This window comes from Sinohyriopsis cumingii, chromosome 18 (genome assembly GCF_028554795.1).
Source record: "Sinohyriopsis cumingii isolate HCF-2022 chromosome 18, ASM2855479v2, whole genome shotgun sequence".
Taxonomy (NCBI): domain Eukaryota; kingdom Metazoa; phylum Mollusca; class Bivalvia; order Unionida; family Unionidae; genus Sinohyriopsis; species Sinohyriopsis cumingii.
The window spans coordinates 42,978,288-43,002,771 of NC_142978.1; the positions used below are offsets into that span (position 1 = coordinate 42,978,288).

The 24,484-nt window shown below is 37.0% G+C and overlaps 1 protein-coding gene and 1 long non-coding RNA gene across 2 annotated transcripts in view; one reads left to right on the forward strand and one right to left on the reverse strand.

The window, feature by feature from the left end:
* Positions 1 to 24,484, reverse strand: part of LOC149776499 (uncharacterized) — a 161,276-nt gene that overhangs the window by 121,991 nt on the left and 14,801 nt on the right. Inside the window, exon 2 of the mRNA XM_089940932.1 lies at positions 5,195 to 5,284. The gene's annotated coding sequence lies outside the window, so the exon portion shown is untranslated. The remainder of the gene's footprint in view (positions 1 to 5,194; positions 5,285 to 24,484) is intronic.
* LOC149776500 (uncharacterized) overlaps positions 6,817 to 24,484 on the forward strand; it is an 87,534-nt gene continuing 69,866 nt past the window's right edge. Inside the window, exon 1 of the long non-coding RNA XR_016416051.1 lies at positions 6,817 to 7,095. This is a non-coding gene — a long non-coding RNA (uncharacterized LOC149776500). The remainder of the gene's footprint in view (positions 7,096 to 24,484) is intronic.

A 24,484-nucleotide genomic window follows, 5' to 3' on the forward strand; every position in this document is an offset into this window, starting at 1 on the left:
CTGAAAACACGGGAATAAAGGATCACAATTAATGACACTGCACCGAAGACTTCCAGAAAATCGAATGATAATAATGCCGCTGTGATTGCAGTATATAGTGATTGAAAGAATACATTTAAGTAAGTCATGTAAACTTCATGAAATCTGAACTAAAAGTTCGTAGTTGTAACGATTTGAAATTGTACATGTTGTTCAGCCCAAATTGTCCAAGTTTGTGAAACGACTGCTCCACCGTGAAACTAGCTTTAGAAAGGCAATTAGGAAACATTAACATCTACCTGCGTGGTTAGACTGAGAAGTGTTTTAGTGGATTTGTTTTATGTGATGGGTGGTTATCGTGTAAAACGCCCAGCCGAAGGGTCAACTTTGAATGTTATGATTTGCTGAGGATTCTTTCTCAAGCAAGAATAAGCAAATGACTCCTCACCGACCTCATATTAGTGAGCAGAGTCCCAATGTATTGTAAACACATTGGTTACCAGGTTGCCAATTAACTAAGTTGTCAAATATGTATTCAACTTCGACAAAGGTGCAGGTCGAGAAGACCTAGTTATTACACTTAAATTACACACACACACACACACACACACACACACACACACACACGTATATATCTTCTCGACCTGTACCTATGTCGAACATGAATAGATAATTGATGGCTCGGATAATTGCCAGCCTGGTAAACAATGTGTTTACAGACACATTGGGACTCTACAAACTATAATGAAGAGGATGTTCCTACTACTACTACTACTACTAGCGGAAAATCCTTGTGATATACTCAATGTCCATGAGATCTAGGGTCACGTGGAAAGATCCTATAGCAGCAGAAAAGACCAAGCAAACACACACGTAAAAAAGACCACGGAAAAGGCGATTCATCATCATCATCATCATCATCATCATCATCTGTAGAAACGAGAACTTGAAGACCTTTTCGTTAATATCCATTGCAACAAAATAAATGATAATAAGTTTCATGTAAAATACTTATATAAAACTAAAACAAACTGAAAGTTTTGAGGTGCAAACTTTGAGACAAACTACACGAGCTACTGACTATGTACGCATGTGTGTGTTTGAGTGTATAAGTGTATGTATGCATGTGTGTGTTTGAGTGTATAAGTGTAACAAATTACTATGTATGCATGTCTGTGTTTGAGTGTACAAGTGTATGTATGCATGTGTGTGTTTGAGTGTATAAGTGTAACAAATTACTATGTATGCATGTCTGTGTTTGAGTGTATAAGTGTAACAAATTACTATGTATGCATGTCTGTGTTTGAGTGTATAGGTGTACGTATGCATGTGTGTGTTTGAGTGTATAATTGTAACAAATTACTATGTATGCATGTCTGTGTTTGAATGTACAAGTGTATGTATGCATGTGTGTGTTTGAGTGTATCAGTGTAACAAATTACTATGTATGCATGTCTGTGTTTGAATGTACAAGTGTATGTATGCATGTGTGTGTTTGAGTGTATAAGTGTAACAAATTACTATGTATGCATGTCTGTGTTTGAGTGTACAAGTGTATGTATGCATGTGTGTGTTTGAGTGTATAAGTGTAACAAATTACTATGTATGCATGTCTGTGTTTGAGTGTACAAGTGTATGTATGCGTGTGTGTGTTTGAGTGTATAATTGTAACAAATTACTATGTATGCATGTGTGTGTTTGAGTGTACAAGTGTATGTGTACGTGTGTGTGTTTGAGTGTATAATTGTAACAAATTACTATGTATGCATGTCTGTGTTTGAGTGTACAAGTGTATGTATGCGTGTGCGTGTTTGAGTGTATAAGTGTAACAAATTACTATGTATGCATGTGCACGTTTGAGTGTACAAGTGTAACAAACTACGCCTTTATTATCTCTGCTTATAATAGCAGCTTTTGAAACTTCTGGGTTTTGTTTATAATACAAATAAATATAGTGATGATGATATATGTAACTCGTTTCCTCTCCAATCTGAGGACGTTATTCAGTAGTATCTCTTTAGACTTCATTAGATGAGAAAATAATAGTTAATAACGGCGATTTCATTAAGAAAGAACCGATTGTCTACCAGAGACGTAAATTACCATTTAACGTCGGAGCAATGAGGTTATTGACTCTTTTGTCAGTCGTGCATATTTGTTCTTGATTTATTGCAAGAGCACATTCCTCGCGTGTGTTGAAGCTACAGGTCTGAAAGACAAACGACTTTCATTACTGAAGATTTACGTTGTACTTCGATCTTAGTGACTCAGTTCTTAGACATGCTTCGATCATATATATATATATATATATATATATATATATATATATATATATATATATATATATATATATATATATATATATATATATATATATGTGTGTGTGTGTGTGTGTGTGTGTTTGAGTATATAAGTATAACGGTATTTGTATATATATATATATATATATATATATATATATATATATATATATATATATATATATATATATATATATATATATATATATATATATATATATATATATATATATATATATATATATATGATTCTTGCATTGCTGATGTGACTGGGGACAATGAAAAACATCAGAACTATTACTTGTGGTACCTGAACTTAGCTTGTTCAATTTTAATCCAACCAGATTTTAAAATCCAAGATCGTGGCATATGTTTAACTTTTAATTCTGTTCTTAGAACTATCTAGATAGACCCAAGGTGATACAATGGAGCAAGCCTGAAGGCAAGGCAGATCGATATGCATTTCATCACTTCGCACGTACAATTTGTTTTCTCTTTCTCCTTTCCGTTTCGGGCTGCAGCAGATATTCATACGTTTGTCAAATAGTCATCATTAACCCGTTTCAAACAAAAGTTGTAAAAGATACGGGCCTGAATTTTTAGTTGTATTTTGCTGTTGTTGTTGTTTCACCTGCAAAGCATGGACAAGTTATTAGAATCACTTTTCCGATGACGTAATTGTTGTCGATATCTTTGTCATCGTCGTCGCTGGTGGTGGTTTATTTTTCAACGTCATTTTCTCTATTTAGCTCCATTTCTCTAAACGTTTAGTATATATGGTCGTGGAATATTGTCTGGGATATGGATACCTAGTTCTATCAAAAGCATGTCACAGTGAGTCACTTTTTGTCACTCTGGAATGTAATGTTCATTTACATGGACACGTAAATATATATGCAGAGTTAGTCTCATTTCCCACTCACATTATCGAATGACGCCAGTTATCACACTTGATAACTGCATCCATTTGGACAACCTATATTTACATGGCCGAAATAGGTCGCATTTACTGAAAAAAATCCTGTATTTGTTATTTCTGATGCTTCAAGATTTGCGGATAATTCAGGGCAAATATTTGATGATGAATATGTTATAATTACTTCCTTTTGGACACAAATTAAGTTTTAGCTATGCAAGGTTGAGAAAGAGGTTTTTAGAATGCGTTTTTTCTCAAAAAAAAATGCTGATACGAGGTAATGGCGTCTAGGTATGGAACATTTGCCTTTTAATATATTTGATAATGAACGTATGCCCCCCCCCCCCCCAGTCAAACCAAACAAACAAACAACTAAGCCAAAAAACAATGATGGTTTGGCCCCTCACCGGGTAAAACAAAGACGTTTCTCTTATGAACGTATCGTCATGTGGAAACGGTATATAATGATTTTTCTCATATGCAATTGCATGTCTTCCCCATTTTAATATGAGTGTGATCCATAACCATGAGCTGGTCGTGATTCTGCAAGAGGGCGAATCTCTGTCAAGCTATTTAGAAACTGGCTAAGAATGAAAGTAAAAAGGAAGAAGAAAGGTTGAGCAAAGAAATAATAAGTATTACTTTCAAGTATCCGTACAACATAATCTCGAAACCAAGTCAATGAAAACAAGCGTTTATAGATGTATCACATGTGTGTACCGAGCCACGTGACTAAGTTAAAATATTTGACCTAAGTCTTTTCAAGGAGCTCGTGCAAGATATTAAGATGCCGGGTGGAGATTAAGCGAAGAAATCTTGCTGAATTTAAACGATGGCTACATGAATGTGAAGCTGGACGTTCCTGCTACACGCGTGTTTAATATTTTGCCTCCTAAATAGAGATAAGCCATTGAAACACCTTCCAACCATAACAACTGGCAAGTTTTACTTTTCTCCGCACATGTACTTCCACTTTTAGTCTGCGCACAAAGGTCTGATGTAATTAAAGATTGATGCAGAAGATCCAGATGTGTCTGGGATTCCATAGATTTCACTGCCAGCCACTTTTTAGATATCAGATCAATAACGGTCGGAAATATTCTTTCATAAATCCAATATCCAATCCATAAAGCCTGTTGAAATGTAGAGTGAGCGAGTCGAGGAAAATGAGACGTTGGATTGAGTAACTGGAAACCCTGGATATTAGATGACATTTTGTGCAGAATTAGTAAATATTTTATACAAATAAATGTACAGTCATCATTATGCAGCTCTGTGTGCGTGTGTCTGTGTGTGTGTGAGAGAGAGAGAGAGAGAGAGAGAGAGAGAGAGAGAGAGAGAGAGAGAGATGTCAAAGTTGGAAAGGGATGGGGTATGAGAGATTTTGCATTCCAATGCTGTATTTTATTGGCAAGCACATGCGCACTCACCAAAAACGTATATAAGTTTGAGGAACATGATGCCTATAAATTCCAGATGACTTGTACCAGGACGTGTCCATTTGTCGTACGTAAATGCAACATATTGACCCTAAGACACGTTTCAAAGGTGACAGGTTTGTTTCGGAGTACATTTTAGCTTTTTTATTTTACTCTGTTGACTCAGAGGTTTTCTTTCCTGTTAAACTGAAATGAAATGGCCAATATAAATGGTAGCGAAAATGTCATCAAAACTAGCAAAGCCTCTTGTATGACGTGCTTCCGGAGAAGGTACCTTTCAATTTTTGGTTCCTGCGAAAAGAGTAGTTAATTTTGACAGATAGGAATAAGAATATATTTTTATAATTCTCAATTCGAAGTAATTATGAACTATATGACATCTTGGAATGATTGTAAATATTCATTGCACCTTCCATAGGCACTATTAATGTGGAGTCGACAACAGTCACTTAACTGGCAGGTGTTATTTTTCGATACAAATTGTACGATACGTACGAGCAACAAGCTACCATATTCCCCCGAAGGATTATCTCAGCAGGGACCATGATTGTTTCGCTTACCTTAATTCCGAGTGTGACAGGTACTCTGACTAGAATCCGTTAAAAACTCTTTTGTTATCTTTAGCGGTGATACATCACTAGGGACCAATGCTACAAAGAATTATTTAATCAAATTAATTTCATGAATATTTTCCCTGATAGAACAAGATTTTAAAAAAATATTTTAACTTATAAGTTCTGTTTAATGTGCCTTTGGGAAAATTTATAAATCCAGTCATCCTGCCAAGACTATGAACATATATTGGCCCTTTTCTTCCGAAATTAGTGTTAGATCGAAATGATTGACTGCGGGTGCTACAACTGGTTGTAAAATTAGACTTATGTTAATATACTGATGTTTTATAAGTATATTTTGTTTCAACAATAATTATTAGGTCCATACCCGCCTCACCCACACCTACTTAACCTCTATAGCTCATCACCTATGGGTTTTATTCGGTACCAGCACTTTACCTATCGCCATAAAATAATAATTTCGTATAAAATTGAATCTGTGTTAGTGAATTCATCATTTAACTCACGTAATTTGACTTTTATTGACGAAATGCAACAGTTGTAAAGGAACCAACACCCACCCCCTTCTTCCATATCTAGAATACCCGTTTTATCTGCTAAATGCCTGTGCCAGATACGGTTACCTTTTATTGTCACATTTATGCAAAATATAGTGATTGTCGCCCCTTGACATAAGGGCTGATAAACAGGACGATCTTGACATTCCCATATCTGATTGCTCTAGATGATTGATCCGACCCTTATTATCCCTGGTTTTTGGGACAATATCCTGTAAGTGTTATCTCGATATTTCTAAAATAAGACTCCTAAGGACGTAAATAGAAGTCATTTCGTATTTAAATAACTTCTCTGATAATAAACGAGGGCACGTGATCTTCTTTTGCAATATTAGCGAACATTAATTTCCTCCTCTATATGAGATTAACCACCGGTTAGTCTGATATTCTAAAGGAATTAGAGAAAGAAACGATGCAGCATATTATTGCAAGTTAATTTTTGGGTTGGGGTGGGGGTTACAAAAATTATTTTTCAATCATAGAGATTATTCAGAAATTTTCCTTGTCTCTAATCAACTCCTTGCTTACCAATCGCTGAAACGGCCAAAACGAACCCTGGACACCAGTCCATATATCATATCAGTCTAATTTCGAAGTGATCTACGCTCTTATATTGCCTTTTTGTCTGACTTTCATTTTTAAACGTCTCAAGTTAACCTTTCATTGCCGTTACTTGTCTGTTTTTTTTCTCCATTAAACCATAGACTTCGTTACAAGAGGCACTTTAGAGTCAAGTGTCATCCTGAATCAATAAATAGCGCTGGTAAATAATGCATATTCATATTACAATAGCTACTCTCATAACAAATGCAGGCGCATGATCTATATGATCTATTATTACCATATTAGAGAGCAAAAATATTCTCCAGTCAACGACGAATTATTATGGAAGGAATTAGTGGTTGATATTACCTTTGATTGGAGTAATAGGAAATCACGTTCCAGAAAAACAAATCATATATGCATTCTTTACAGTTTGTTTCAGCTCATAAATTCCAATCAAGCAAAGGTAACTCTAGTCAGATAATTAAACTCACAAATATGGGTTGATACTGCTGAACGATTTGTAGGTTACCTGTTCATTAAATTGCGCAATTTTCGTGCAAGCACATCTTTTCGGGACACATCTGTGTACAGTTTAGACACTTACCGTTATTTGGTAACAGCCAAATCTAGCGCAAAATTCAAAATGGCAACGGGTCACAGGGTTGTGCTATTCCACGTAGATTCACAGGTCCTCAAACATAGCATTTGATCCAGAAATATATGTACATCTCACCAAAAGAACCCATCCAACCGACTGTAACTTAACAGCCACGAGAAATGCCGGTAAGTGTATAAAAATGTACACCGATGTGTGCAGACAAAAGTGTCTGCAAATATTTGCATGTTTTAGTGAATAGATGAGATCATCCCCATAAACTTCAGTCACTATCGTTATAGGTGTGGGACTGATTATGTCGGCCTAAGGTAACTCACAAGCTTGTCTTTCCCCAGCTTCAGGTCAAAAACGCAGAAACCGTATAGACCTGTCTCGGACATGCACCCATCTATTAAGGTACGTAATGGCTCGGTCTTCCACATCCACCCAGCTTATACATCATTGCTATGTTAACTCTGATCACATGATTTCCGTTTTGAAATTTAAAAATTAACAGTTTTTCACATGTATCTAAGCTGTTTTCAACAGCCGTTCCCCCCCCCCCCCCCCGAGTAAATAGAATAGGCCACGTGCGCTCGGGTATCAGGAATAGACCCGATGCGCCCTCCTATATAACGTAATGGACGTGTGATTTGGATTTTTAACGTAGCTTTTAACGATTTTTCAGTCATCGCCAAGATATTTGCACAGTGACAGTTTACACTGATGTCTAGCAACGGGGCATCATGCGGCAGATATGTCATGTCCCACCCAATCACATTACCCTGACACCAGGCCGACCAGTAACAGCACTAACCTCTTAATGCTGAGCGCCAAGCGAGGCAGCTGCTTGCACCATTTTATACGTCTTTGGTATGACTCGGCCAGGGTTCAAACCCACGAATTCCATCATCCGAGGCAAACGCGCTAACGCGCTAACCACCGAAGCGATACGTAATGGACAACCAATTCAGACAGCGGTCACGAGAATTAAATAGTTAGCGTGCCTGACTCGCGACCAGTAGGTTCCGAGTTCAAATCCAACTTCTACATCAACTTGAGTTGGTTATTGTGATGTGGCCAAAGTACCTGTGCTCTTGTGCCAAACCTAAGATTACAACAGTCAGGTCACTATATATATATATATATATATATATATATATATATATATATATATATATATATATATATATATATATATATATATATATATATATATATATATATATATATATTTTTTTTGTTTAGATATTCACAACGATAACATTGCGGTCATAAATTCTGGAGCAACCATAATTCTGTAATCCGTTTTGTTAGCTGTTAAAACTAGACATTGTTCTGTTTTAATAGCTTAGATGGTCATAATCGTCATTTATCAAGGTGCCGTTTTTATTGTTGGTGTCTAGGAATGTCATATCAGGCACATTGAAGTTTCACATGCAGTAGCGATTCTCAAACTCAAATTCTAACATTTTTGGTTGCTTTGTTGTTTTGGGGGTCACAGGTAAGAGAAGCCCGACCCAGAGACTGTGAAAAACATTTGAAATAATGAATAGTATTTACGTGATTGAGCATGCGTTATTGAACGTATATTGTATTTGGTCTCCCTCCAAGAGTTATTGAAATTTTACTGTATTTAGACTTCCTCCTTGAGTTATTGTAATTGTACTGTGTTTAGACCCCCTCACTGAGTTATTGTATTTGTACTCTGTTTAGACCCCCTCACTGAGTTATTGAAATTGTACTGTATTTAGACTCCCTGAGTTATTGAAATTGTACTGTATTTATACTCCATTTTTAAGTTATTGAAATTGTACTAGACTCCCTCCTTGAGTTATTGAAATTTTACTGTATTTAGGCTTCCTCCTTGAGTTATTGAAAGTGTGCTGTGTTTAGACTCCCTTAAAGAGTTATTGAAATTGTACTGTATTTAGACTCCATTTTTAAGTTATTGAAATTGTACTAGACTCCCTCCTTGAGTTATTGAAATTTTACTGTATTTAGGCTTCCTCCTTGAGTTATTGAAAGTGTGCTGTGTTTAGACTCCCTTAAAGAGTTATTGAAATTGTACTGTATTTAGACTCCATTTTTAAGTTATTGAAATTGTACTAGACTCCCTCCTTGAGTTATTGAAATTTTACTGTATTTAGGCTTCCTCCTTGAGTTATTGAAATTGTGCTGTGTTTAGACTCCTTTAAAGAGTTATTGAAATTGTACTGTATTTAGACTCCATTCTTGAGTTATTGAAATTGTACTAGACTCCCTCCTTGGGTTATTAAAACTTTAATGTATTTAGACTCCCTCCTTAATTTATTGAAGTAGTGCTGTATTTAGACTCAGGTTTTGAGTTATGGAACTTGTATTTTATTTAGTGTCCCTCCTTGGGTTATTGAAATTGTATTGTATTTAGACTCCCTCCTTGAGTTACTGAAATTGTGCTGTTTTTAGACCCCCTATTCAATTTTTCTCGACTTATCATTAAATTGTAACTTTTTCCGTCGTGTGTACTATATTGAAATTCACATGTGCTTAAAATTTTAATTAGTTTAGTATCTCATATTATAAATACGCCGTTCTTTTAATACTGTTATTTATGTAAATTCCACTTTGCAATGAACACAACCGGGTCCTCTTTTTTAAAAATCCAATTAAGAAGAAATATGCAGATACTGCGGTCAGATATCTGGCTTGGATGGTGATATGGCTTGACAGTCATTACTTAATTTAATAGGGTCAGATATCTGGCTTGGATGGTGATATGGCTTGACAGTCATTACTTAATTTAATAGGGTCCATTTAAAACTATTTCGTCATTAGGTAATCTAATAGGGACTTTGGAACGCCAGAGCTGTCTTAAGATGAGAATATTTATTATATGCTGTGCTTTTGTACTTATATGAAGAATACTAGTTCACTCATCTTGCGTAACATATTGTTTATACAGTTAATGGTTTATAATGCAAAGTTAGCCACTTCCCACCCAACCACCAGTCATGTGCGCCACTTCACCCCGGCAAAATAGCTATTGAGTGTTTACTGTTGTTCTTATGAATCTAAAGAGTCTACTTTGCAAGGGCTGTCAGCGGGCATCATCATTTACAGTGTAGTGGGACAGGGCTGTCAGCCGGTATCATCACTTACAGTGTAGTGGGACAGGGCTGTCAGTGGGTATCATCATTTACAGTGTAGTGGGGCAGGGCTGTCAGCGGGTATCATCATTTACAGTGTAGTGGGACAGGGCTGTCAGTGGGTATCATCATTTACAGTGTAGTGGGACATGGCTGTCAGGGGGTATCATCATTTACAGTGTAGTGGGGCAGGGCTGTCAGCGGGTATCATCACTTACAGTATAGTGGGACAGGGCTGTCAGTGGGTATCATCATTTACAGTGTAGTGGGGCAGGGCTGTCAGCGGGCATCATCATTTACAGTGTAGTGGGACAGGGCTGTCAGTGGGTATCATCATTTACAGCGTAGTGGGACAGGGCTGTCAGTGGGTATCATTATTTACAGTGTAGTGGGGCAGGGCTGTCAGCGGGCATCATTATTTACAGTGTAGTGGAGCAAGGCTGTCAGCGAGCACCATCATCTACAGTGTAATGGGACAGGACTGTCGCATGTGGTCTTTCATTATCATAGCGTAGTTAGGCAGGTATTTTCGTATGTTGTCTTTCATTGTTATAGTGTAGTAGGTCAGTGCTGTCCTATGTGGTCTATCATTATTATGTTGGATGGTCTTGTTTTTATATTCAGTATATAACAACCATATATAATGACAAACCCACCACATGCAATGTCAAAACTATCGCATTTAATGACAAAACCACCCCATATAATGAAAAAATAAATAAATAACCCAACTGCATACAATGCCAAAATCACCGCATATAATGTCTAACGAGAAGACCACCACAATTACAGCAAAAGCACCGCGTATAATGACGAATCTAGCAAACAATAAATAAATCAAGACATATAGTGAAGAATTCAATGACTATAAAGACAAAACCTCCAAATATTATTATGAAAAGCTCCGTCACCTTACAACATCGATTTAATATATAAGCACATTGTCCATGCCCGTGGCCTGAAACGATGATATAATAAATGTAAATGCCCAGAATGCTGAATCGATGGATGAAGAAGTATTAGGCTTGGTATGAATTTGGGATCTTTTGTTGTTGTTGTTGTAGGGTTTAACGCCATTTTTCAGCACAAGATAGGTTATACATGGCGGCCAGTATAATTGATGGAGGAAGAACCCTAGAAAACCCCGGGAAGAACCACCGAGCCACGAGAAGCTACTGGCAGGCTTTCTCACGTACCCACGTTAGCCGAGCCTGAGACTGGAACTCACGCAGACAGAGGTGAGATGGAATCAGCATTATACATGGTATTAAACTGGCATACGTGATAGCCTTGGTATGAAATTGGCATAATCATTAGTCTTTGTATGAGATTGGCATCAACATTAGACTTGGTAATAAACAGGCATACGTGTTGGATTTGGTTTGAAAATGGCATAATCATTATGCTTGGTATGAAAGTAGCATTAGCATTAGACATGATCTTAAAATGGCATAGGCAGTAAGCTTTGTAAAAAACTGGCGTAAGTATTAGGCTTGATATTTAATTGGCATGCGTATTATGTTTTGGCATTCAGTTGGTCTAATCATTAGGCTTGGTCTGAAATTGGCACAGAAATGTACACTATGACGGAACTTCTGTAATTTACGGTATTCTTGTCTATACACATGTTGTTCACCGCACAGTCAAGTAATTTGAGTCTGCTCAAACTGTCGAACAATAAATATAAAAACATGATCGTTTTACAATTTTTTTTTATTTGGATATAAAGAAATTTAGTCTCGCATATCAACCACCCTATCTCTTAATGGCCATCTCCAGTTGCTGACATATCCTAGCGGATAAACAATATATTATTTCTGAATTGTACGTGGCTGTTAGATGCGTATACCTGCAGAATTAATTATAGGGTTTAGCAACACGAAGTGACATTGCATGTAGAGCTATCCCCCTCATAAAGAAAAAGTATCGATGTTATGTAAAGTGCTCAGTTAGGAAAATAATGATCGACTTTGAGAATCTCGTACAATCTGTGAGTAACTAAGTACAGAAGTAATTCAAGTGTCAGGAGGTGGTGATGACGTGAAAGATCCCACACACCTTATTGTTTTTGATTATCTAGGAGATAATAGACTACGGTGGTATTCATCATCATCATCATCAATCTTCTCTGCGCCGTCTGGTGCTTGAGGCGACAGCAAGGGAGCACCATTTTGGTCTGTCGGCTGCTGTTATGGGGGCGGTCTGCAGGGTGAGGCCTCTGGTCTTGAGTTCTCGCTCCACGGTTCGGCGCCAGGTCTCTTTGGGTCTGCCACGGTTCCTTTTCCCCTGTGGAGTCCATCTCAGTGCCACCCTTGGTAGTGAGTCAGGGGGCATTCTGCAGACGTGGCCGAGCCATCTCCATCGACGAGTTGCAATGGTCTCAGCGATGGTGCTTGCGCCCGCTCTGTGCCGGAGTTCCTCGTTCGAGATCATGTTTAGCCAGAAGATCCTCATGATCCGTCGCAGGCACTTGGTCTGGAAGACTTCGAGCTTGCGTTCTATGTTAGCAGTGGTCTTCCAACACTCTGACCCGTACAAAAGGACGCTCAGCACTTTGCTCTTGAAGATACGGATCTTCGTGTGGGCGCTGAGGTTTGTTGTCCTCCAGATAGGCTTCAGCATTGCGAAGGCCTGGTTGGCCTTGCTGATTCTTGTGGTGACTTCCCTTGTGCAATCTCCATCCGTAGCGACCTTGCTTCCCAGGTACGTGAATTCGTCTACAATTAAGGGATTAAATAACATAGTTCTGAGCAGAGATATAAAATAGATAGTTTCCGAATGACGTCATCAGCCGCCATATTTGTGGTCAGCTGGCAGATTTACCGTTGACTTTATATGGTGTTTAGAAGTTGAAGAAAATTCATTAAATCTCAAGATACTTTTAGGAAAATCACATAAATAAACAGAACGGAAATCAGGCTTTATGTTAGTATCAATATTGGTGATTTATCCGTGTGCCTTGTTACAATTGGCAAATTTGGGTGATCGCATATAGGAGAAACTGTCAGGTTGCCTATCGTCCAGGTAAGATGGACAGAGTATCGTCTGCTAGTGACCTTACCGGGAAGCATCTATACACTAGCCCCCGTTTGCAGAATATAAGAATTTGGTCAATTACATAAACAAAATGAAATTGAACATAACATGTGAATGATACATTTTGTATTAGAAATAGATTTAGTAAATCATGCAATTATCTGTTCTGTCATATCGATTGAACGAATTTCACCACATAATCGAGTGATTGATCGAACTCAAATTTCTGGCATGTCAGCATAACCTGGTTGCTTCCGGTCTTTCCATAATCACTGTTGGTGATAGGTCGGTGTTTCCGCAATTCACTCTCTCTCTACTCTAGCCTGATGGGGTTACCGACCGCTTGGTTGTAGACTGTGCTCTTTTCCCATTGTGCATAACAGGCACGGACTATTTATTCTTCAAATAAAAATATATTACCCAACTTAAATGTTTGTCAGTTGTTTTATTATTCTTCTATTGGGATCAACCAATATTCCCACTCTTTTTTGCGTCAGATATCATCTTTCGAAAGTCAACAGAACTAAGCTATGGTCATTTCGCAACATAATATACACTCACAACCTTATTTATATAAAGTAATGCATTTTCTAGCTGCTCTCGCATTCCTGCTGAGACCATGACATAGTCCTCAAAATAAACCATCACACCAGGTTGTAGCTATAAATTCCCTGCTGAACTATGCCTGTCGACATACGTTCCTAAGGCTAACACCCTCGATTCTCAGTTGAAAAGAATTCACAACTTAATTACATAAAAAATTAAAAGACTTCACTCCTGGCCCTAACCACGCTACCATGCTAATTAGCGTTTCATTGAGATGCATTTCCAGATATAAAAATCAATTCTCAGCTTACCGTTTAGTACATCCAAACAACTAAATCCGAACTCATTCTAAATTCTGGCTAGCCGCAGAAACTTAGACTGATTAATATCGCGAGGGGAATTTCTTTAAACCTTGAATTCGGTATGAGACCCCCCCCTCCACCCTCTAACCTTCAAAAAATGTATCACTCCCATAGAAGTCAGAATAATTATCTCTAGTCCGCCTTTATTAACAACTATTCTGGAAAATATCATTTTATGCACTTGTTAAAAATCGCCCAAGACTTCCTAAAATTTTATCTGGTGTGTCTCAGTTATTGTAATTTACCAATATTGACCTTGCGTAAACATTACTCTCTATCTGGAGGGGCCCCGAGTGGCCGAGTGGTCTAAAGCGCTCTTCGTTACGGATCACTGACATCTCACCTCTGTCTGCGGCGGTTCGAGCCTAAGATTCAGCCAATGTGGGTATGTGAGAAAGCTTGCCAGTAGCTTCTCGTGGGTCGTTGGTTCTTTCCGGGGGTTTTCACGGTTTCTTCCTCCACCATTAATACTGGCCGCCATATATAGCCTATCGTGTGCTGAAAAATGGCGTTAAACCCCACAACAACAACAACTCTCTATCTGTCTCTAATCGATAACCAAGCGAGTCCTAATTAAAATCCATTCATACTTCCAAACAAGCGAGGTCAATCGTCGCTAGCTACTAAATTTATTGCGAGGCTAGCCCATACGTCAGCCTTAATGGTTACATGCCACTCTGACCACGACAGAATGTAGTGTAAAATTATTCTACAAAATGTTGCACCATTACACGAAGGAACAGTACACGGCTATTGTAGAATAAAGAGTAAAATTATTCATTGAAATAAGTGTCAATCAGGTCGTAACTTTGAATTTATCAAACTTCCACGTTGGTATTATTATGAAAAACGTGTGTGTGTCAGGGCTGTCAGCGGGCATCATCATTTACAGTGTGTGTGTGTGTGTGTGTGTGTGTGTGTGTGCTATGATAAAACTTTGATTACTCTCTCTCTCTCTCTCTCTCTCTCTCCCACACACACACACTGAAGTAATATCAATCCATGTATTTATATTATGATCTGTCTTGAAGTGGACTGCCATGCAAAACATATATGCATTTATATTACGATATGTCGTGTAGAAAACTGCCATGCAACATACTATTCATACATGTATGTTTATTATGATATATTGTGTCGCTTGGTGTTTCTCAGTGCTGACGACTTGTATTAGTCAAGCAGATAGTATGCAATCTGAAGTTGGCCATATTTACATGAGTATGGGTTAGAAGATAATTAAAAAGAAGATAAAAAATAATTCAGAGTTCATTGAGATGCGTGTGTCTGGCATGTAATATTGGGGTTTGACGGGTACACGCACGCAATCTCAATATAAAACATCTTAAAAATAACAATGTAAAAAAATAAGTTAGATTGTTTACGCTGTGGAAGCAGATTCCTCTCTGATAAGTGTAGGTGCGACTGGGGAACAATGCAATTTGATTATATAAATTGGCACTTATAAATTACTATTGTTAGGTAATTCTAAATTAGTAATTTGACTAACATAGCTAGGAACTAAAATGCGTGAAGATAAGTTTATTACTGTGTATAATTGTTCAAAAAGCTACGAATTGTACTCTACACACAGTGATGTTATTTGTCGTTTCTTTTTGCTGAAACTGGTCTAATAGCAACATTAACGACGCACCCTGCCTCATTCTGATAGTTTTTCTATCTGTTCCTTTAAATTATTATTGCACTTATCCGAAACAACGTCAGCATATTAAAAATGTGTGTACTATATGTAAAACGATAATTTTTGCAATGATTTCCTAACTTATATTTAAGTCATCGTCAGACATTAATTGCGAAGTCTGTTTGGTTATTTCAATTATATGAATATGTCAAAGACGTTTATTCTCAAAATGTAAGCAAAAAACGTTTATGATACTTTACGTATAGATAAATGTGGAGTACATAAACAATTGCGGATGATATTGGGAAACAGTTTTCCAGTTTGTATTAATTGTTTCAATTTTATTCGGATCAAACGTGACAAACCAATGCTTAGTCAATTGACTAACATTGTTCAGGTCATTGTTAAATTAATGTGAAGTTATGTAATTATAGTCTATTACAATTTACAATACTGGATCATCAGCAAATTTTTATACATAACTGTATCTCAATAACAATATCATTCATATCAACCAGGAAACGATAAGGACCTACTAATGATCCTTGGGGAATTCCTGCTTTCATATATTCATTAGAGCTTCTATTAGTACTATTTTGGTAACTTGTATCAAAGTAACTTCGACATAATTGAAGAAGAAAAACAGATCTTCGTATTTAAGTCATTCTGAAAAGCAGTCTTTGGTGTTAAACCCTATCAAACATTTTTCTTATATCACAAACAAAAAACCATGTAGGGGAGCAGCAATAATGTTCGCACGATCCTTGAACATTTTAGGATTATAACTGTCAGGTCCACGTGCGTTTTCCACATCAAAAGCATATAAAAGCATTGAGTACAATTTGTAGGGATATGAATATATTCGACATTGCTGTCTTGGAATTCCTGTTGGTGGAAGATCATTTGTTTCGTCCAGCTTTTCTTGCTAGCAAAAGTTATATTAAATTATTTCCAGCTTTGAAATTTTTGCGCTTTTAGCGTTATCAACCATTTTTATTACATGATTTCTTTTAGGCTTAAAAGAAACCCCACAAAACACTAGGCTTGATGATTAGGACATTAAGTTCTTGTAACCAGCTTGTGAACTCTACGTCTATTTCGAAACTGTTTTCCAATTTATTATCAGTTCAAGGTAGATTAACTGATCGAATGTGAACTGTCTTCGATACAATATAATTAGAGGCTGCTCTTTTATTGTTTTAATTTATAGTTGAATTTGTTCATTGATGATTTTATATGAAATTTTTATTGTTACTGCGTAGAAAATCACCCATAGTATTTATATTCTCTCTGGCTGTAGTTCCAATTTTTTCATAGCATGACAGTGTTCTCTATTTATAACTTGTAAAACGTTTTTTGATACAAATACAGGGCAGTGTAGGGATAGGTTATTCAAAATCCATATATATATATATATATATATATATATATATATATATATATATATATATATATATATATATATATATATATATATATATATATATATATATATATATATATATATTACACTTGCGTATAGTACAGTGTTCGTATGTGTATATGTTGACCACTATAGTTACATATATTAATCCATTATATATCGGTACGAATGCGTGTGTGAACAAACCTGTGTGTAAGTAACGTTTTCATGACGTAACCTATGAAAAAATAAGGACCACAGGGCAGATGGGTCTTTCACGACCAAACGCGTTATCATCTTTAAATAAAGATTATTATTTTCATTATTATTATTATTATCGCGTGTTTTTTAAGCATCCTATCGGTAGCCATTGGCGTAAAATATACACTAAAGACAATCATTGTTTTCAAAAATATGTTAAACCACAGGAGGAGGAGACTAATGCCTGGAGGGAAGAAAAGGCGTGATAATTTGTTTGTTCAAATGTTACTGAAGATGGCGGTAGGAGATGGTGTTATATCGAGTATAGAGTTATATTAGTTGTCCAAATGAGAGACATCATCACTATCATATCTCTCTCTCTTTCTCTCTCTTGGGATATTTGGGACCTGCTTCAATGCCGAACGTTCAACAGTTTCATTTGCAGTGATATTGACCGGAACATTTAACTAAACTGTGTTCATGAAATTGAGACATGTTATAACCCTAATATCTTGGTCCAATAGATGGAGTGTGGGGTGAGAGTCATAAGGGGGGGGGGGAGTGTCTGCGGAGCAGGCCTCTTTCAAGTTAGGCGGCAGTAAGATGTATTAGGATTTGCATTGGCCAGCCACATACACTACTCTTGTTGTAATTGTTTATTTATATTTTATTTATTTTTATTTATTTATTTATTTATTTATTTATTATTATTATTATTATTATTATTATTATTATCTCTAAACATTTAAACTGTCATTTTTTAAAATTTGGTCTAATATGCAAATGACTCATTGCTATGTAACAATAACAATGTTATTCACGTGATCTGAATAGTCGGCTACACCTGTTAAATTCTTCGTTTCCCGTTCGAGTGTGCCCGAAAATATAGTGTCATAGCGGCCGTTTAAGTGATGATCCTGGTAATTTGTTATATTGCCCATGTACTACTTTTTTTTTTTGGGGGAGGGGCGTGTAGCTTTTATTTTTACCCAGTAAGGGTTTAAAGTTTAATTAGATACTCATGTTTGATTTCTTTTTCGCCCTCGTTACGGGGTCTTCCGATTTAAAGGAACTAGAAACGATGCAATTAATTGTTATGACCTAATTGTTATATTAATATGAAAGAGAATAATCATTTCTGTCAGCAGTGTCGCCAGGATGGTGCTTTGGCATGACATGATTTATTAAAGACGATGCACTGTGTCAATTAATCATATAGTAATTGGACGATCATAGAAAACACCACCTTTCACCTTGTATACCTTCCACCTCATACCAGAGATATATATATCTATCGGCCCAGGTTTGTACAGGCGTCTGACGATCTTTATACAAGGCTGCGGCCTTGACGGACATTACCACTTACAACGAGTTAATATAACTAAAATGACTTATATTCATGTACAAAAGCTCGTAAGAACAAATGTTTCCATTTAACAAAGTACTGAAAAATGTACGATTTTTTTCTTCATATTTCGTTACTCCTTTCCACCTGAATTGTCTTTTTTTCAATGAAATTTTGTGCAGACTTTTTAATCGTGTTTTTCATAGGTAAGAGCTGCTTTTTTCATAAATGTGAGAAATTGGTAAAATGTGCACAAATGTCAACAGACAACTGGAGGTTCCGATTGTAAAATTTATCGTTGTATGATCTATCTCATGTTTGTGGCTAACAATGCCAAAGGCGAAGATAAAGGGCATTACTTCATTTTGAATAGTAATTAGTTGCCACCTACATTTTGTCCTTTAGCGTAAACACGAATATTAACACTGTCAAAACAAGCGCTGGACAGCTTCAAGTCGTGACCTCGATTTGATGGCGAGATCAAACGTTAGATGCATGAGTCTATGAATGGAATGTCCTTGTGCGAGACACGAGAACAAGGTTCTTGACCTGAGGTCAATATTCTCGAGGATCTTCTCGCACTGACGCCAAGTTTGAGAACCGTTAAGAACCTGGTTCTAGATTTGAGGGAACAGTCTTTATGTACTAATTAAATGCTGCATCCACCTGCGTAAGATATAAAAAAATCATTACAAAATAAAATACACAAGTGATGTCAAATTGATTCATAATTTGGATAGCTATAATAAAACAAACCATAAAAATATTATTCAGTTCACCTTAGAAATCAAGGGCAGCTCATTGCAAAAGATTGTTATACAATCCAATCCCAAATTTATACCTGGAGTGTTCCCGTTCCGACGGTCATTTTTGACTGAAAGTGATGCTCACAGTGCAAACGCAATCCCTTTCCCCAGGTGATAGTTTTGAATAAAAATTATTACCAGACAGCTTGATGCAGCTCAGAATACTTGCCATTTTTAAGATATTACATTTAAATGCTGCTTCTAATGGCAAGCTCTGCTTACCTGTTGACTTGGTTTTGCATCATCTACTCATTATGAAGTAACTGGGAAACGTATATACCACAAGTAAAATTATAAATACCCCCCCCCCCCACCTCAGCACACATAAAACCACTAGCCCGAAACACTTAATTCAAAAATATTCATGTACATAGCAAGTCAAATTTAAGAAAGAAAACAAAATACACTAGCCCGAAACACATAATTGACGAATATAGCCATATCTTTGACTATTAAACAGTAAGAGATAAAAAGTCCCACCACAGCCTTAAGTTCAGAAATTCGAGATGGGTCAATTTACGAAACTATCCCCTGCCGCTAGAGAACAAAAACTTTCTCTGATTATGATGAAGACAAGAACAAAGATGGTAGAACATGCCAGTCGTTGATGCGCCATTTCTTTTGTTTCTTTATTACGCGATCAACCAGAGTTGTTAGGGCAAGCCAATTCGTGAACATCTGATAACTTTTTTGCCCCTATTTCTTCTTCTCGTTTTGTCGAGAATCTCAAACAGATCGCCCAAAGACGTGCCAGACACATGCATCACGTACTCATTTGCAAAGCGCCGATACACGGTACAGTAATTCGTCCTGCGTTGTCATCAATTAGGTACACAGGTAGGAAAATAAATTAATTTACCCACAACACTATCAAATCTAAGCTTACTTCAATATATCAAGTAACCAGTTATTCTGACATCGCTCCAAAACACACAAAAAATAAATAAATTGAATCTGGGCTTTTGTAAAGAGTTCGAGTAATCAAAATTTGTTAGAAAAGTTCCTGTCTGTGAACTAAAGTGTAGCATTACTCAGAGATGTGTTTACTTTATTTATAAACATTGCTATTGAAGAGAACATAGAATTATTGCGTAGATAAAGAATACATGCACTAATTAAAAAATGTTTTGAGCTCAAACTATAACCAACAAACACCACCATAACTATTATTATTATCATTATTAGTATTAATGGCATTAACATAACAACAGCTACTACTATCATTAAAAACTACTACTGCTACTACCATTAAAACAGCTAAACTATTACTACTTGTACGCTATTACTAGCGGTACTGCTAGAAGCGCCACTACTAGTACTATTACTACTATATAGCTACATTGTAACAATTAACATTGCCTCAAGCAGACTGCTTTACGTACACTGGGATATTCATTTTATGGTGATTTGCTTTTGACCTATTGACTTCTTCATTTTGTGATGATTTACTTTTAATCTACTAACTCCTTTATAAGTCCCGATAGCCGCTATCGCTTAACCGGCTTGAAGCAGCTGTTCTGTCTTTTATGCCGTTTTTCATGATAAATGTGCTTGTTGCCTGTCTTTATCTACGTTATTGTGTTCATCATGTATTGGCTGTTCAGTTCGTATGTGTTTCTTCATCTCCCTCTTTTGGAAACGAGAACAATTAGACTTTTTCTGAGCTGTCTTGCTCCACTGCTACACCTTCCTTTGTTGTTGAACAAACCGCCATCACGTGATACTCGCCAGTCAACCCGTTTATGCTATGATGGACTCATTAATTGCTTTAAATGACCATTCCATTGCTCTCCACACTACATTGTGCTCTAGACTAAACGAACTGGGACTACATTCATCATTAGTTAAATGTAAACATAAGGTCTCACTGGACAGTTTATCTGGTGAATTTTCATCCGACGATGACCAATTATAGAAAAATGAGAATAATTTTACACTGAAGATACAAATAAAAACAAACTAATGATTTTTGTAGAAAGCATACATGTGAGATTTTGACTGCAGTAATCAGGTTAATTCCTGATGCAACTGGTGGTTTTTATACTGAACTAACACTGCCACCAACCCCTAAATTTTACATTCATTTTTGACAAGCAATAGCTATTTTGAATATTTTCCTGTGACAAGGCAGCTAAAAGAATCAGAATGTGCCTTATGCATGAATAAAGTTCACTAGTACTATAACAAATTAGCATACTGTTCATCACCCCTCAACCATCTAGAATTTTAGATATTTACCTCTGTAGCAGACACACATAAATACGTAAGCCAAGTCGACAGCTCATTTGCAGCCCAAGTTACGCATTTGATCTCCAATGCAAATCTAGCTGTGACAGGCAGTCACCAACAAGCCAACCTATTTCCAAGCCTAACTCAAAGTAAATCTGAACCACATTATAGATTTAGCTTATGTGTGAATTTATAAATGCTAGGCTTGTGATAATTAGGTTCATGCCTTCTACCTTAAAAATTAGGGTGGTGTCAAAATACGAAACTATCCAGCGAGACCTTAAGCGAAAAAAGAAACGTTGTTTCAAAGCTGGCCGGCGTAGAACAGGAAGAAGAATTCCAGTTATCTCCCTAATGCCCTTTCCGGCTCAACAATTTAAAAATTCGACCGTTAATTTAGATAACCTAATTCAAATCCCTATTAAATCGTCAACCCTTGTGTCAACTATCCAAGAGATATTTCTGCGTATTGCATTATTCAATGCCCAATCAGTAGGACCACCGGAAAGCGCACAGAAATAGTTAATTTTATCAACAATCAGAATATCGACGTCTTTTTCCTGACAGAAACATGGCTAAAAACATTAGGCGATGAGCCCAAGTGCGCGGATCTAACACGCACCGGTTACTCCATCAAGTCGTTCCCCCGCCACTCTCGCGGAGGTGGAATTGCTATCATCACAAAGAACTCCATGCTCAAACGTCTTAACCACACAACTTTCAATTCCTACCACACATCGTTTGAAATAGTCCAAACCACACTCACACTGGAACAAAGGTCAGTCCATTTGTTCTGCCTATACCACCCTCCTCCTAGTAGAAAAAAAAACAAGCTGATTCAATCTCTCTTTTTGGAGCAGTTTCCAAATCTCATGGAGTATTGAAATTCGATAGGTGACAACCTGATAATTCTTGGAGATTTCAACTTTCTCTATGACTGTCCCGGAAACCCAAACACATAAAAACTCAAAGATTGCATTATGTTTTCAACCTCAAACAGTCAGTTAACCAAACCACCCATAAACATGGTCACATTTTAGACTCGATTCTTCATAGACCTGATGATAATATTATACGGTCCTCATTGGTATCCCACGAACTTGCATCAGATCACCTCTGCATTATATGCCATCTTGACGTATCAGTCCCTGACCCTCCACGTTTATTTGCTACTAAGAGAAACCTCCGTATGATAAATAGAACCAAACTAATGCATGACATCCAAGCAAACCAAACAACTTGCTTACCTGCTACCGCAGAACAATTCGATAACTGCCTGCGTTCATTGCTTGACAAACATGCCCCAGCCACCAAGTGCAGAGTATCAATTCAAAAGTGTTCTCCATGGTATAACAGTGTTAAGGGCCAGCTTCGCACTGCTAAAAGAGACCGCCGTAAAGCTGAGAGGCTTTGGCTTTCCAACAGGCACACCATTCATAAGCAAATCTATGAAGCCGCTAAGAACGTTACAAACATAATCCATGTAGCTAAATCAGCTCACTACAGTACTAAGATCTCGGAAAGTTCAAGCTGTAAAGAGCTTTTCGAGATTACTAACAAGCTAATGTCAATGAACAAATGTACACCACTCATAACTACCTTCTCTCTAGTCGACCTTTCGGACCTGTTTGCAAATTTCTTCCGTGAAAAAGTAGAAACCATTAGAGATAAGCATGACAACACAATTTCAATTGACTAGTCGTCACCATACAGTTGGGATACATAATTTGAGCGGCAACCATTAGCAGCATCTGAACCTGTCTCTATGGATTTAGTACGTACAATCATGATGAAGAGTGCACCGAAGTCATGTGAACTTGATCCAATTCCAACATCACTGCTGCCTGAGTGCTTAGATCCAGTATTGCCTTCACTAACTGATGTTATTATTACCTTTCTCTCATCCTGGGAATTCCCATCATTTTTCAAAACTGCCATTGTAAAGCCTCTACTGAAGAAACCAATACTAGACCATAACGATTTAAAGAACTACCGCCCAGTTTCTAATCTCCCATTCATATAAAAAATCTTAGAAAAGGTTGTTCTATCCGAGCTTGTATCTCATCTAAATTCAAACAGTCTTTTTATCAATGTACAATCTGCATATCGCCCTTGCAGCAGTACTGAAACTACTTTTCATTAAGTAGTTAATGACATTCTCTCTGCTTTGGATAGCGGAAAGATAACAGTCCTCACCCTCCTTGATTTGTCTGCAACATTTGACACAATAGACCATGATATGTTACTTCACCGTCTCCAGCATGTATTTGGCCTTCACGATACAGCCTTACTGTGGTTCAGGTCCTATTTAGTCAAAAGGACACAAATTGTGTCTGCAAATGGAATACACTCTAACCTAGCTAATCTATGTTGTGGTGTTCCACAGGGGTCTGTTCTTGGACCTATTTTCTTCATTCTGTACACTTAGCCGCTTTCAAGAGTGATAGATCATCATCCAGTGTCTCACCATTTGTACGCTGACGACACCCAATTATACAAATCTAGTCACACAACTGAAGTTTACGCTACCATCCAAGGTGTAGAGAGGTGCGTTTCTGATGTGAAATCATGGATGACATGTAACAAGCTGCAGATGAATGATGATAAAACTGAGGCCATTTTGATCACAACACAAAGACTTTCCCAATCACATCTTTTACCTCAAACAATAAATATCAGCAACACAAACGTTAAATTTACATAGTCAGTACGAAACCTAGGTGTCACTCTGGACAGTACTCTCACATTGCATCAACATGTCATGAACATATGCAAGGTTGTATATCTTGAGCTGAGACGCATAAGCTTCACTGACAAATATCTTTCAGTTGATACATTAAAACATTTGTGTGTTCATTAGTACTTTCAAGATTGGACTATTTA